The following is a 15,254-nucleotide window of genomic DNA, read 5'->3' on the forward strand; positions in this document are numbered from 1 at the left end:
AGCGTGTACTGTGTAAGAGTTATTACCTTTTTTTTTCCCCCTAATTTTTATTACCTATACAAATTTAGGAATAGTGTGACATGTGAACAGCAAAATGTTGGAACTTGTAACCACGCCCCTTCTAATATGTGTTTCCTTATCTAGACCGAGTTTAACGGTATAAACATAATCTGTATATCATATATTATATATAATAGCAAAAGCCTTTTACTGCAATTAAGGGCGTGCTGCCATGTAGGAAAAATACCCATCTAAAATTCAGCCACTTTCACACTTAAAAAACGATAAATTATATTGTTTCACATTAAAACACCGTTTGAAAGTGTCTCCATATATAAATAAAAAAGAACCGGTTAAAAGACAAAACTCACAATGCTCCCAAAAAAACTTGCGATAGAGAAAAAAAAAAAAAAAAAAAAAAACGTGATGTCCATCTGATTCCTCGCCAAACATGGACCACCAAAACTACAACCACATAGACAAAGAAACATCTGCCACCATCAGAGAGACAGGCAATGTACCCATAACTGGTAATTTTTTTTTTTTCCCTTTTCGTTTTCAAATCTGATAATTGAATATAATTTAGGTTTCAAAAGAGGGATAATCGTTCCGATACAAACCAAAAGAAAAATTTGCCACCATTAGAGAGACAGACAATGTACCCATAACCAATAATTTTTTTTTTTTCCTTTTCGTTTTCAAATCTAAGAATTGAATATAATTTAGGTTTCGAAAGAGGGATAATCATTCCAGTACAAACCAAAAGAAAAAAAGACTAGGATAGAGAGAGGGAGTTCACTTGGCTGTATGCCTGCCAATTCCTGATCTCACACCACCATCAAACTCGGTAAAAACCCAAATGCCATATTTCCTGATCAAAAGTTCAAACTCACTCTAACTTCCATCTCTTCTCTGCAACTCCATATACACACAGATTAAAACTGTGTGTTCCAAACCAATAAATAGAATCTTCCTCTCATAAAATGTTTTTATAAAAACAAAAACCCACTTATCCAAAAAAAAAAAAAACACAAACACAATCCCAAAATCCCAAATGCCGTATTCCTGATCGAAAGCTCGGACTCACTCTAACTTCCGTTTCTTCTCTGCAACTCCAAATAAACACAGGTCAGAATAGCAGGTTCAATTCTCCTCTCTCAAATTCTCTCTATTTTGTGTCTATTGCTTGCATGTTCCATTCCAAACCAACAAACGGAGGAAAAAAGAAAATCCAAAAAAAAAAAAAAAAAAAAACCGTGAAAGCTTAAAAACTTTGTTTGTTCTCTGTAACAACAAACGATTCAAACGCTATCCCATTCCTTCTCTGCAACAACAGACAATTTAGAAGGTAGGCAAGCATTTTTTCCCCCTTTTTTTTTTCCTATTAAATTACCATTTCAAATTGTGCAAAACTATTCGTAGATTCTTCTCTAACAATTCACATTTGTTTCTCTTCTATTTTCTCCCAATTTGGGTGATTTACCAGATGACTTCGTGGCTCTAATGCCGGGAATTGAAGTTGCTCTCGAATTATGAAGTTCTTCTTTGGAAAGTGTTCGATGATTGTATTAAGGTATTGCTCTCTCTCTCTCTCTCTATGTGTGTTTGTCTTTTGTTTGGGTGCTGAGAAAGTGTTTGAAAATTAAAAGTTTCGAGTTTTTAGATATGGTTTTTGATTGGTTGTGATGGGGTTTTCGTTTATTAGGTTTTGAAAAAATGAGGGAAAGAAAATAAATTTTAATTTAGAAACCTTAGATTTTATTTTAATTAATTGAGAAAGGAATAAAATTATTTGGTTTTGTTGTGATAAAGTTTTGGTACCTCCCTAATATGGTTCTCTGGCTTATTTCCTATGTGGATTATTCATATTATATGATCTTCTTGGTATGGATCTATTTCTAATGGATTTGTTGAAAAAATTGGCTTTATGCAGAGAGTTTGGTTGCATAAAAGAAGGGGTGGTGTTTGTTTGTCCATTGCTTCAAAAGGGTTAGCGATCACCGGGATTGAAGATATTGGAATCATATCCCAACTAAAGAATCTAGGTGAGATTCGTTCAATTTTTTAACCCTCTTTTTTTAGTTTTTATGTATTGATTTTTCAATGGAAATGGGAGGAAAATTGTATTTTTCTTGCCGGTGTATGTTTTAGATGGACAATCAAAACTCCAATCGACTGTGGAATTCCCTTGCTAGAATTTGTCTGAGTAGGTTTTCTTTTTTTGTTATCTTTTCTATCAATTATGATTGAAATTTTAAAATTTATTGTGTGATGCTATCATAATTGCAAGTGGTTTCATAAATCATAATAACTTTATTAGCAAGTTTTTGTAAATAATAAATACGGGCCATTTGAAGGACGTGGTCATTTCAAAGGATGTCCAATACCATTGAGTTTGTTTGGAAGATCTTAATGTTTAAGGCAATTCTTATTGGTAATAAAATGACCATCATATTATTGAACTTGAAGTTATGGTGTCTTTGAGTTGGACTAACACATTGATCCTTTAAAAACTAATTGCTATGAGAAGAATCATGACAAGCTTGAAAATCCTCCCTTCAAACTTTCCATTTTTCCTTTTCTTACATTGTTGCTGTATTGATCCAAAAGTAGGCATTTGTAGTCTTTCAATTGCTATTAAAAAGTGTGAGGAAAATTATTAAAATATAACAAGATGCTAACTTTTGTTTTTTGCTTGACTTTGAGATTCATTAGATTGATTAGAAAAGCTTTGAGAAATTTAAAAGCTTTTGTTGGTTTTTGAAGTGGTGTTACAATTTCTCAACAGTGGAGAACTGCAAAGCTTTTCGTTTGTTCTTATGCTCATTTTGCAATTGTATTTGCTAGAATATGCTGCCTCATTTCTTGGACAACTTTTCTGCCAAATTTGTTTGAAGGAATCTCTGCCAATCAATTACATTACATAGCAATTTAGATGACCACCCATATCTATTAAATCGTCTTACTCATTAAATCATCTACACAAGGCACATGATTACTAAATATGTCATGATTAAATACATGTGAATAGCTATTTTTTGTCATTTCTTTTCCTGCTTAGTGTAATGGAGAGAACCTTTTGGTTGAAGTCCAATATGTCTTCTTTTCTTGGTTTGCATAGAATTGGACATTTATTAATATACCATAAACTAGCTGTATCTATCCTCTCTCTCTCTCTTCTTGAGAATTTCAAATTTTAGATAAAGGCATTTGATTTTCATAGGAATTGAAACTTTATGGAACGTGTTAGTGTATTGGGTCAAATATTTTCAAATCTTATCATATATCTAGAGATGATTTCTTTGAATAGAAGGGCACCTCGTGCATAGCACAAGTAATAGAAGGATGTGCTGCCATGTTAGGAAAAAAGCACGCTTAAAATTCTGACACATGAACATATTAAAAGAGAAAACTTAGAATAGTCATTTTTTTGCATGTCTAAAAACTCAAACCCAAACACTACACTAGTTTGGTATTAATCATTTACTTAACACAATTTCACAGTTATAAGAGATAAAAAGACGAAAAAAAAAAAAAAAAAAAATTGAAAACCCAAACTAAGACAATCCATTAAAGAGAAAGGCTTGGAGGGAAGAAATTTTTTTGATAAATTTGTCATCCAACTACATCAATCTAGCCTCTACGTCAACATGTATAGTCTCTATTTCTTTGTTGATTTTACAATTAAAATTCCAAAGTTATAACGTTTCGCTAAAACACGTCTAAAAAGTAAAAACTGAAACCTAAAACACTACATTAGAATAAAAAGAATAGAAAGCATCCTTATTTTTCTCTCTCTCCCAAAACAAAAGGAAAAAAAAATCTCTCCCTCTCTCTTAGAGAACAATGGCAAGCAGCATCGTTGAAGAAGAGGAAGTTGTGGCAAAGGTAGAAGCAATGCAAGCAGTGTACGGAGACGATTGCTTGGTTCCCCAATTCTACCCTCCCCACCTCCACCTCTTCCTCAAGCCTCACACTGCCAACGTCACCTCCTAACAGGTCTTTCTCTCAATCTAATATTTTCTATATTTGTTTGGTTGCCTAGAAAATGATGGAAAGTAAAACCAAAACCCAGAAAAGATAAAAGAAAAACCTTCGAAACTGAATCAAAAGACCACACCTTTTGCTTTACCCAAATAAGTTGTGCTAATTTCTTCCCCTTGCAATCGCTTATCACATATCTCTTTAATTAAGATTTTTATGTGTTTCAAAGTCATACCCTACGACAGAATCACACTGCTTACACACACACACACACACACAAAACCGTATTGCACCGTGGAATGAGAGAAGGGCACCACCACAAGTTCTGTCATCACTGTAAGCCTCCACCCACTATCAAGCTACCAAAATCAATACTAGTAAAGTTCTATTTTAAACTAAAAACTTAAGGGTTTTTGGTTTTTATTTGGAGAATCAATTGGGGGTTAATTATGATTTAGATTAGTATTTTGGGTAAGGTTTGGTTTTGATTAAGGGATTTTCGTTAGAAGAAGTTTTGTTTTTAGGGTATTTGCCTTGGCTCAATGTTTTGGGTATTTGGCTCAATGTTTTAAAGTGTTTGTGTTTGGAACCATGTAGATTAATCTTGAACCACTGAGAGTATTGTTAAGAATTTACCTTCATTTGAAATGGAAATTGAAAAGAGAGAAATCAATTAGAGAAGAAGATAACTATTTGAAGTGGTAATTCTAGATCTAACTCTATCCAAGTTGCATTGGCAAGTGTATCTACTGTATAGATATAGTTGTATTCCTAAATTATTGTAGAGAAACTTAGTACAAATTATATTTACTATGATTGATTGCACCAGTTTCATTTAACAGCTCCTTATGGTGATTGTTAGGAAACATTATCTAGGACATTAGGTGAACTTCCCTGTTTCTTAAATTCTTCTGCTACTGCATTCTTGCTCTGCTGCATATCTCTGCCTTTTTTCATTATATGCATGTACATTTTAAAAGTGAAAGGCTATACTAGTTCTGGGAATCTTAATACACTATTAAGATCGATGTAAAATACAGTAGAAGGGCTACCTTGACCATTAGTTTTCACGTCAACGCCAACCTTAAACAGCCAGAACCGTAGGCAAACACACCTTAGATCATCAAAACCTCCAACAAGGAAGGGGTTTTTTTTTTTTTTTTTAACCCTTTTTAGATTTGGGTTAAAATACGACTTAGTTTTAGACATTTTGATGGATTTGTATAGGTTTAGGTATTTGTATTAGATTCAACTTTGTACTAGATTTTGGTCTTCTTGGTTGGTACTGTTATGGTTCCATGGTGAGATTTGATAATTTGGGCAAATCATAATTCTCAAATGATGGCTTATTGGAATTTTTGTATTGTGATCTAATACTATGTTGTGGGAATTCTGTTGGAACTATGGCATCTTTCTATGATGTTAGATCTTATAATACGGCAGCCTTGAAATTTTTTTTTTTTTCTAATTTTTTGGGGTGTTGTTATTCTTTTATCTTCTCCTTTCTTTTTTATCTTATATTTGCTTATAGGATTTAATGATCTACGATAGGCCAAGAATGTATTGACCCCTTGTGATAAATTAATCTATTAATTAACCAAGTTAATTAATTAATCTGATTAACATGCAATACGCGTGGTAGCACAAACAAATCACCAACTAAGTTAATATGCAGCGGAAAATAAAGTTGACACGGTGATTTGTTTACAAATGGGGAAAACCTCCAAAGCAAAAACCCCACCGGATGATTTTAAGGTCACCACTCCCATTAATCTACTATTATCACAACAAGCAATTACAAGTAAAGGAATCCCAGTACCTTATACCAACTTACAGTTGAACCCATACCCCAATATCCAATTGGCCTTGTTTTGTAGTGACAATCTCTCCTCTTTAATGCACAACTCCCAGTACGTGACTAACCAATCGATGCACGGATCCAAGTACGTGACTAACCACCAACTTGAGAAGGATGTTTGCTACAAAGTTCTTCAATTCATCAACACGATGAAGATCACAAAACTTCTTGGTTACAAAACCCTACAGTGTACAAACGCAACAACTTATTAAAGAGAAAGATGAACTAGGGAAAATTGTCTCCGATCACAATATGCTTGTGAAAAACCTTTCAATCAAGTCGCACTCTCTTGCATCAGCTGTGACAGCCCTTAAAATAATCCTTATATATGTTTAGAGTTGTGAGAAAAGAAAGCCCAAACATGTATACACGAATTGGATAAAAATCATAATTGAAAATCTTATTTTCATAAATCTCGATAGATAGTGTATCTATTGAGTAGCTGTCAAGCATCGGGCAAAAGCCGCCTTTTAAACCTCGATGATGCTATCTGTTGAGCTAGCTATCGAGTTTTAAAAACCAGCACTTCTTTACTTGATTCTTGGATAGGTTTGCATGGCTTTAACACTTGGACTTGAAACCTTGTTCCTTGAAGTATTAAACACATCCTAGATCTTCCCAATTACAAGTAAAGTGCATTTTGTCAAAGGATTAGCCAATTTTATATTGACATATATTACTAACATGATTCACATATGTCCTAACAATCCCCCCTTTGGCAATCCATGACAAAACCACAACAAACAAATGAACATATGAGAAAAGTCATAAATCACTTAACTCATATTCACTTGTTGAATACAATAAAATCTATCCTAATACAAACTCTTGAAAAACTTTGCAAGAAAAGAGTTCTGGCAAAAAAGACTTTGACAACTTGTATTTCTAAAACACTTTAAACAAAACTCATCATGGCATCTTAGTGTGAAACAAAAATAAAAGATTGCATACAAATAATAAGAAACATGTGCATAAAGAGAGAAAAGATACAAATGAAAAGATAGGTGAATAACATACATCAACATATATATATATATATATATATATATATCAAAAGATAAGTACAATGTATGTCAAATGGTCATAAGACCAATATACATGAGGTAAATGTAAAAGGAAGAAAACAAAATACATAACAAACTCACTACATCCCTCAAAATATAAACACTCCCCCTATCATCAAAAATGTCCTATGCTAACCTCCCCCTGAATACATGACTACTCCTATCCCAAAACTACTCCCCCTTTTTGTCACGAATGACAAAGGGTAAGTAACTTAAGTAGTCATCGTGTAGTCACCGGAAAAGCTAGCATCCTTATCCTTATCATCATCATTGTTGTTGGAGTCACCATCATCGTCCTCATCCTTAGATGCCTCTGGAGAAGGAGAGGGAGACTCTACAAAGCCACCAAGGCGAGCCTGCCATTGAGCAATATGGCCAACACAACTGTTCACTTGACACAACTCATCACTAAGTGTGTCAAGGCGAGCATCCATAAGCTAAAGCTGTGCCATGACCACCTCGAAGGTCACACCACCCGCCGATGAAGGAGTGGATGAAGGAGCAGAAGAAGTTGGAGGAGTTGCCATCTCTATTCTTGGCCACTTCGATCGAAGCTGGAACTCGCTCCGTCTGACAGTAGCAGTGTCTATAGCACACATAGGGGAGAAGTGTGTAGACTCAGGATAGGAGACAGAAAAATGGCAGAGAATCCGCATGATAGCCGAAGGAAAAATGAGCTTATCACAGGTCACCGTATCCCTATATACATTTATGAAGGAGAGAATGAAGTGAGACGGAAAATCTATAGTGAGTCCCTTAAGAAAGGATAACAAAAATCGAGCCAGGGGTGTTTTGACAATCACCCCAAGAAAAAGGTGTCTCACAGAAGCGAGACGAGAGTTCATCTTTGGACACAGTCTGAAGATGATCACAACCAGGGTAGTCAGCAAATTCTACCCTCAGTACATGGAGCACCTTGGATATAAGAGTCAGAGTGACTACAATACGCGTACCTCAAATGCGCGTGACAAAATGAGGTACAGAATAGTCGAATCCGTGCATAGTGGAGTAAAACTCTTGTATGATCACGAAAAGATAGGTGACCAAGATGCCACACAGTGACTCCCAACCCCTACTGTAGATGACAGTGGGAAGGTTAGTATCGAAAAAGTCCGATAGAATGACTTGGTGTTCCGAATGAATGCCATGTCATGAGAAGTTCTCCAAAAATCCTTATGGGCTTTATCATCCCAAAACCGGACGTGAGATGGAGTAGAATCAATGAGGGAAGAAGAAGAAAAAGCCCTAGAACGAAGAAGGTTCCGAGACGGAGTAGATTTTCATTTAGGTGCCATAGAGCAACTAACCGAAAGAAAGAGAGAGGGAGATCCATGTTTCCTTACTGTTTAGTCATCCCAATTTGCTTCCACTTCTTGGTCATACTATCATTTCTGTTAAGGTAATCAGTCAGATTGGTTATTTCTATCTAATTTACAATTGTTATTCATATATTTTTCTTAAATAAAACTTGACACTTATAGAATTGTTACATGACTGTTGCTTTGGTTGGACTACTTTAGTATAAAGTTGATGGAATCAAACCATAGTTTTGGCTTTGACTTTGGTCACTAAGCCACAAGAATTTGAAACATTTCATTTAAACACAAGGAAATGTGGTAAACACATTGGCAATTATTATTGTTGGGGTTGCAATGTTACGTACCTTGAAGTTGAAGAGCATGAGGTCTTGCCATGTGTGCAACTTAGCCATTGTTTCTCCTCCTTCTTGGTATTCTTCATAAAATGGTTGTTCTTGCTTCTTACGTTCCAATTTTCTTTGCCATTACTACCTCTCTCTCTCTCTCTCTTGCCCCTCTTCTCTTCATCAAAGTCAAAATCCTCAAATGAGACTACCAAAAAAAAAGGGTAGATAATCACTACTCAGGAGGCTTGGCATTCATAGACGAATGGTGGAGATTATAATGAGATGTGTCAGCACTGTTACTTATTCTGTTCGGATTAATGGGCTACCTAAAGGGCGTATTATTCCTTCTAGGGGTTTACGTCAAGGGGACCCTCTTTCTCCTTACTTATTTTTACTTTGTGCTGAGGGCTTATCTGGTTTGCTTAGACAGTAGGTGGAGAGAGGCAGTATCAAAGGAGTAGCTGTCTGCCGTAGTGCTCCTCGTATTTCTCACTTATTTTTTGCAGATGATAGCCTGATTTTTTGCCAAGCTACCTTGGAGGCGTGTCAAGTTTTGCAGCAAGTCTTTTTAGTTTATGAATCAGTGTCTGGGCAACAACTGAATAGGAGTAAAACCTCTTTGTCTTTTAGCAGAAATACTCCAAGACCGATTCAAGAGGAGATACAAAGGAGGTTTGGGGCTCTAGTGATCCAGCAACATGAAAAATACTTGGGGTTACCTTCTTTGGTGGGGCGATCTAAGAGGAATACCTTCAATGATCTTAAGGAGAAGTTGGGGAATAAATTATCTGGCTGGAAGGAGAAGCTTCTGTCAAGTGTAGGTAAAGAAATCTTGATTAAATCAGTGGCCCAAGCTATTCCGGCCTATACTATGAGCTGTTTTAAGCTCCCTGATGCTTTGTGTGATGACCTTGTAGGCATGGTGAGGCGATTTTGGTGGGGGCAATAGGAAAACCATAATAAATTGGCATGGCTAAGTTGGGACAAGATGTGTGCACCAAAAGAGGAAGGAGGTATGGGTTTTTGAGATTTGAAAGCTTTTAACATTGCTTTGCTAGCTAAACAGGGGTGGAGGCTTCAAAATTGTCCAAATTCATTATTTCACCGAGTGTATAAAGCTAAGTATTTTCCGAATGGTGACTTTTTAAATGCGTCGTTGGGGAGGCATCCATCATATTCTTGGCGTAGTATTATGGAAGCTCAAAAGGTTGTTCAATTAGGATGTCGTTGGCAGATTGGTAATGGAGCTTCGGTCAGCTTGTGGAGAGATAAGTGTTTGCCCTCTCCGCCATCACACAAGCCTGCAACTGTGCCTCATTTCTTCCTTGATGATGCCTTAGTTTCTGCCCTGATTTACCCAGAGACAGCAACTTGGAAGTCAGATATAATCCATGAGGTTTTTCTTCCTTTCGATGCCAAAGCTATTCTTTCTATTCCGCTTAGTTTGTCGCTGCCTACTGATAGGTTGATTTGGACCTACACTCCTTCAGGCCGGTTCACTGTGAGTAGTGCTTACCGTGTAGCTCGCCAAGCTCGGTGTGATACTCATCAAGGAGAAAGCTCAACCTCACAGCCCATGGTGTCCTTTTGGCGTTGTATCTGGAAGTTGCCGCTACCCAACAAAATCAAAGCTTTTGCATGGCGTGCTTGTAGGAATATCCTGCCCATGAAAGCCAATTTGTTCTCTCGGAAAATAACCCAAGATGATGTTTGTGATGAGTGTGGGACTGCTGTGGAGTCCACGGCTCATGTGCTTTGGCATTGTACTAAAGCTAAGGAGGTGTGGACAACTGCGAATATTGATCTTGCTTCAAACGTTGGAGAGGTGAGGGATTTTATTGATCTGGTTTGGTATGCTTTGAATGTGAAACAGTGGTCGGTTTAGGAGTTGGCTCGGTTATTTTCTATGGCTTGGGGCATTTGGTCCAATAGAAATGAGATTCGGGTAGGGGGGCCTCGCAAATCGGCTTCTAGTATTGCTGGCTAGACGTTGTAGTTTTTGGAGGAGTTTCAAGTGGCAAATCATTGTATTAAGATCAAGAATCCTGAGGTCGTCGTTGGATGGGTTCTTCCTCAGCAACCGTGGCTCAAAGTCAATGTTGACGGTGCAGTTTTTGAGAGACAACAAGCTGCGGGTGTTGGTGTTGTTATCAGAGATCATCTCGGGTTGGTGCGTGCTGCACTGAGCATGAAGATCCACGCTCCTTTAGGCTCTTTGGAGATTGAAGCCAAGGTGATGGAGGAAGGTATGCGTTTTGCTTGGGATCATGGTTTTAGTTCAGCTATCTTTGAAGGTGATTCCATGGTGGTTCATAACTCCCTGACCGGTTCAATCACTTCTCTTGCCAGTATCTGCAATCTGATATCTGGCTCTGTATATCGAGCTACTCGGTTCAGAGAATGTTCATTTTTTGTTGTGCCAAGGTGTGGTAATAAAGTAGCGCATGGGTTAGCCCAGCATGCAAAGTCTTTATCTGAGTCTGTCGTTTGGTTAGAATCTTGTCCTTCTTTTGTGGAGCATTTAGTGACTTCTGATGTAATTTTTTCTTCTTCTTATTAAAATTGTCGTAGTTCACATCAAAAAAGAACTTGACGGCTAAAAGAGACTATCACAGATACAAAAGAAGCAATCTTCAAAGGCCAGGCCTGACTCGCTTTAAATCTTAAATCACCAAAAATTTTCTAGGAAGGTATTAGAGGAGTAGGAAACTTATTTCTTCTTTTCTTTGAGTTGTTTTCTAAAGCCTTTTAGTGCTTCACAGATTTCTAAGGCCAAAAATACTTTATTATTTGCTCTAATCCTAGAGGACCACATGTGTATGGTTTTAACACTATACACTACAAAAGAAAAAGGTGATCTTAGTTACTTCCAGCTAGGTACGTGGCTTATTGGCTTTCATTCTCTTGTCTGACTTGTGTTGTGAGTCTTGTGACTTAGACTTATCTTTTGACAATATAAATTGCTTAGCTTTTGTCTTTTTGTGTAAATGTATGTAAATATAAAAATATGTAATTGTGTTGAAATTGCTCTTGTCTCTTAGTGTGGGGGTGGATGGGGCCGTGGCATTGAATTTGGTTAGTGGTCTGTGGTCTCTTAAAAGTAAGTGAATATTAGTCCAAAAAAAAAAAAAAAAAAAGTGAATACACATTATAAAAGAAAAAAAAAAACTATGTTAAGCAATTTTGTAGTGGGTTGAGCCGGGTGGATGATGCGTATTATTAGTCTTTACATTGTGCAAAGCAAATTAAACTGTGAAATGTGTGCTATATTGTGTAATTTATGATTCTTAATGGATCACCTGAAAAATATTTCTAGAACCGCCACTGTTTACCGAAACACCTCGAAACACTCGAAATAGACCGGAATGACCTGAAATTTTTTCTGAAGTAAAATAGGGTGGGTTACTGTTCCGGTTTGTTTATTGGCACGGTATTTTCTGGCTGTTACGGCCGTTACAGAATGAAATTAATAACATTGAATCAAACCTAATTACCTAAAGGCTAAAAATAAATAAGATTGTGTAATCTATATGCTTCCTGAACACCCTGAACAAATTTTCTGAAGTCGCCACTACTTTAAATTGAAGGTCAATGATTCTTCTTTCAAATTTGAATGTGTCACTATATTTATGCAATTGTTTTATCCCTTCATTTGCATATTTCATTTGGAAGATCAGCTTTATAAAAAGAAAAAAATGGTTGCAGGTCATGTGTTTAATGAAATTCTCCTAGACGTGATTTGTAAACCTTTGACTCTTTTTTTTTCTCATCTCAGATTCATTCCCACTCCGTCTTTTACTATCTCTCTCGCCAAGTCCATTGGTTTAAGCCCCCACTTGGATCACAAGCCCATCTACCTAAGCTCAACAAAATAGTAATGCATATTACTTAACGGTTAATGTGGTAGAGCACAGTTGGTGGCTTTGATTTTATCTTCTAATTCAAAATAAGTTGAAAATCTGCAGTGTTCTATATGCATTCTTTTGGTATTTTGATTATATGTTATTGACTTATTGTTGCATGCCATATGTTAATTGAAAATTTCTTTTTGATGTGATATGTGAAATTTCATATTTTATATGAGCCATGTTCTTCCCATTTTGTGACACTGTTTGTTTAAGGTTGATTTCCTTGAAAATTATTTTTTGGTTGGAACAACGATTATGGTGGTTCAATTCAACTTTTTGATTTTTTATTTTTTTTTTAAAAGTAAAAGATATTACAAAGTCATTGTTTTTATGACAATATATAAGTATTTAATTAAGTGAGCAAATATAATAACTTTTTTAAAGTGGTTCAATTTAACTTATATCAAAGTCTTTTGAAAAAATGGGTAAAAGGGATTTGGCAAATTAGTGAAAGGAATTTTTACACATTAAATTATCCAAACAACTCAAATCTTTGGTATGCCTTTATCACTTTACATGTTTAAGATAGATTCAATGCAAAATTAATGCAGAATTGCAAGGGTTAAATACAATTGATTGGTTTATTTGCTATTTTTTTCTCTACATATTTTTCCAATCAATATATTCTCTTCATCAAACTTTTTGTCATTAAACTTGCAGGAAAATTTTAGAAGGGAAGGAAGAAAAGGTGGTGGATGAACTTTTTGTGATAGCATGGATGCTGTGCAATTAAAGAAATTAATGGCTTTTCAAATAACAGTACAAATTGTCCGGTGTGATGGCCAAAGAGGCCATATGTTTTGCTGCAAGTGATGTCCTTCAAGATAAACTTTGATGGATCAATGTTTAAAGAACAAAGCACATTGGGAGTGGGAATTTTTATACAAGATGATAATTGGTAGCTCATTGCCGCATTAAGTTGCAAAGGGACAGCAATAATGGATCTGGAGGAGGCAGAACTAGCAGCAGTTGTCCAGGCTATTAATTTTGCAATTGGAATAGGTGCAAGAGATATCATCTTAGAGGGAGATTTAGCAAGTTCTTTTGACAAGCTGTGATCTGAGGAAGAAGATAATTCACACTGGGAGCTGTGGTGAAGGAAGCCATATTAAGAATGAATCTGATCAAACCATGGAAAGTAAAGCAATTCTAGGTGAGAGGCGAATCAGAATGAGTATTTATTGGTGTGACTTGCTTATTGATTGGCTAAACACTAATGTAATGAATATGAATAGTATTTAATGCAAGTTATCTTTGATTAGTTTAAGGAAAAAAAAAAAAAAAAAAGACCAATACCTCAACATACTCTCTTTAAAATGCTTCCAAAGAAGAAAAGTTTCAGTTGCTCCATATACTCCATGGTGGTTTTGATATATGATTCTACATTTTCCACTTTGTATTTCATTTGTTTTGACTCTTTCTTTTTAAATATTATTATTGCTACCTTTTCATTGATTTGTTTTCTTTTATCCTCTATGGGCAAATGCACTTCCAATGTGGGCCCTTATGATCACTAGGATTGAGATCCTCTAGAGTTCCTAGGGACCCATTTCATCACCGAAATTACTGGTCATGAAAAGCTTCAGCCATAGTTATACAATCATAATAATCAATTTTGAGAAAAAAAATGTTAATTATCCATATATATATATATAGGCTTCTTGGCCTATGTGCATAATAATCAATTTTCTAAATAAGCAAATTTCTTTTGCATTTAATGCTGCAATGTCATAGCCACTATTCACATTTAAGGTAATAACTATCATTTATGAGTAGTTATTTTTTAAAATCATTATTTTTGTAGATTTGTTAGTGGATTAATGATATGGCAAAATCTAGACCTTTTATTATAAATGAAAGGTTAAGATTAAAAGAACTCTACATGGTAGAGTACCCTAGGAACTCTACAAGATCTCAATCCATGATGATTATTACATCTGAAGAAGTATTTATGTTGATATCAATTTCCAATCATTAGATTCGATCCATATGTTGCACCATAAGCATGTAATAATTCTAATAAATTTATTGTGAAAATAGGTAGGAGGATGATTACTAATTTACTGTCAACACTTGGGTCATTTACACTTCTAATACATGTTGCATTGAGTGATTTATTTTGAAAAATTACTGATTTTCTCAAAATTTGCTACAACCTCAGTGATTTTTTCCCCCCCAGAGGATATTAAAAATAAGTAAATATTGGGGTTTTTGGATGTGACCCTTAATGTACTCATAAAACATGATACTGATTAATAAGTTGTTTTTTACTGAGTTTTGATCAAAGTAAATTCTTAAATTACCTATTTGTGTCTTTCTTTTTGGTGTTTTGTCAAAGTTACATTAACACTTATAGTTTTTGTAACTCAACAGAATGATTGGGATTCAAAGTTTTGAAGTCCTATCAACTATGACTTTTTTCGACATGCATATCAATATTTGATAGGCATAAGAGCATTGATAGGCATTGATAGGCTTAATCAATGAAGCAGGAACCTATGCTGCAACACAAAATTTGTGCCATGTATCCTTCGTTTTATATTTATATTTATATATATATATATTTTTTTTTATAGAAGTGTCTTTCTATTTTGAAAGAACAACATTTTCTTTATTTAGCCTACCAAGGTGCCATTTTAGTTTTGGTAAACTCAACAATTTAAGAAATGATTATTAGGTTCATATTTTTTTTGTATATTAATCTTAACAAATTATATTTACTCAATTTTTAATAATTTGTAATATAATTGAAACTAATTCCTCAAGCATTAAATCACATATTGAGTATTATGCAT

General features: G+C 35.2%; 1 long non-coding RNA gene across 1 annotated transcript; it reads left to right on the forward strand.

Annotated features, from left to right (window-relative positions):
• Positions 1-419: 419 nt before the first annotated feature.
• Positions 420-13,746, forward strand: LOC115967668. Its single transcript, XR_004086510.1, has 4 exons — positions 420-1,348; positions 1,487-1,573; positions 1,934-2,045; positions 13,120-13,746. It is a non-coding gene; the product is annotated as an uncharacterized LOC115967668 (long non-coding RNA).
• The last annotated feature ends 1,508 nt before the right edge of the window (positions 13,747-15,254 follow it).

The sequence above is a fragment of the Quercus lobata genome, chromosome 11, assembly GCF_001633185.2.
Source record: "Quercus lobata isolate SW786 chromosome 11, ValleyOak3.0 Primary Assembly, whole genome shotgun sequence".
Taxonomy (NCBI): Eukaryota; Viridiplantae; Streptophyta; class Magnoliopsida; order Fagales; family Fagaceae; genus Quercus; species Quercus lobata.